Source organism: Asparagus officinalis, unplaced genomic scaffold (assembly GCF_001876935.1).
Source record: "Asparagus officinalis unplaced genomic scaffold, Aspof.V1 AsparagusV1_Un1484, whole genome shotgun sequence".
NCBI classification, from domain to species: domain Eukaryota; kingdom Viridiplantae; phylum Streptophyta; class Magnoliopsida; order Asparagales; family Asparagaceae; genus Asparagus; species Asparagus officinalis.
The window spans coordinates 1,447-3,450 of NW_017973743.1; positions in this window are offsets into that span (position 1 = coordinate 1,447).

The window sequence follows — 2,004 nt, forward strand, 5'->3', positions numbered from 1 at the left end:
CCTCGACCTGTGCTCGAAGCTGAAGGTGCCGAAGCTGAAGACTGTTGTGTAGCTACACCATATCTAGCTGCATACTCATCATATAAGGTTTGAAAATAATTTCTAATAGCTAAATAATGAGTAGTAGCAGTAAGGGTGGATCCATCATCTAAGTCTATAATCTGTCCACCATACAATGATTGTAACAAACTTCGAAGGCCAATTTCCTTCAAGCATGGATCAATAAGAACACCAATACCAAAAATATGAGGAATAGGCCTAAAATACTTATTAAATTTACTCTCCATTTCAAAAATTATACTTCCAAAAATATCATCCATACGATATTTTGTAAAATTTTTTTGAATATTTAAAATTTGTAAAGCAGCTAAAGTAATAGTTGGATAATAACAACCAGATAATAACATAGTAGCATCATAAAAAACTTGTAACATCTCATTTAATTTACATATAACTGTCCATTCATCTTCAGTTATTCCATAAGCACTACCAGAGCTAGAACTAGAAGCATAAAAATTTATAAAATCATTTATAATTTCTTTATATTCTATTGCTACAGATAACATTGCATAGGTGGAATTCCACCTATGGTCAACATCTTTTGGAATTAGTCTAGGCTTATAATTTTTTCTTTTACAACATTGTTTCCATCTTTTAATTCTCATTTCAGAAGCATTATGCATATTAGTAACTGTTCTAACTTTTTCTATCATGGGTTTAATTTCAGAAAATGCACTTTGAACAATTAAATTTAAAATATGACAGATACATCTAACATGAAAAAGCTCACCATGACATGGCAATGACAAAGTTATTTTCAGAAAATCAACAGCTACATTATTATTACTTGCATTATCTAGTGAAAGAGTAAATATTCTTTGATCAATTTCTAGTTTCATAAGTTCTTCAACAATTAAATTTGCAACATTAATACCAGTGTGTGACTCTTCAATTGCAATAAAAGAAACAACTCTTTTAAACATTTTCCAACTTTCATCAATCCAGTGTGCTGTTATACATAAATAACCAGTTTGCACTCTAGATGACCAAATATCAGAAGTTAAAGAAAATTTGCAGTTTAAATTTTTAAAATAAGAAATTATTTTTCCCTGTTCCTCAACATAATATTTTAAAATATCACGTTGACAGGTTTGACGAGAAAATTTTGTAAATGCAGGATAAAAACCATCTCTAAATAAATCTTCAAATTCATCATCTTCTACTAATTTAAAAGGAAGGTTTTTAAGAACAATAAACCTGATTACGCATTTCCGGGCTCGGGCAGCGTCATAATTCCAACTGCCGAGGGTACCTGAAGAGGATGATTGGGAAAGCATAGACTGCCGGATATCACCTTGTAGATTTTGGCCTTTGTTGTGTTTTTCAATATGCCGTTTGAGATGGTTGGTGCCGCTCTTATGATGAGCTTTGAATATCTGGCCGCACAACGCACATTTCGCATTCTGAGAGATGATCCTACCGTGTTCATCCTTGGTGACGTCTATCTTCTCAAAAAAATTCCATACATCAGACCTCGGCCTTTTTGGAGCTCTTGGTGCCGTAGATTCGTCGCCACCAGATTCAGGATTAACACCGGTAGGATGAGGAGTTGTTGTAGGAGGACTCATCTCTGGATCGGTAGGAGTTGCATGTTGCTCTTCATAATCAGACCCAGAAGCCATTTGTTGGAAGTATTAGAAAATACAAAAGATTATAGGATAGTATATTAGTATGAGATAGTATAAGATTGTATAAGAGAGTAGTAGAGAGAGAAATAGATGAGTTTTGTTGTGAGAAAATGAATTGAAACCCCCCCTCTATTTATAGAAGCAGCCCCCTAGGTAAATGACCAAAAAACCCTCGAAAAATAGCCGTTTTTTGACCGTTTTAAGGGGCAAAACGGTCAAAAGACCAAATCTGGCCGTTAGGCCAGATTTGGCCCGGGCCGGGCTGGGCAACGGTCACCTTTGTGACCGTTATGGCCGGGCCGGGCCGGGTCGGGCC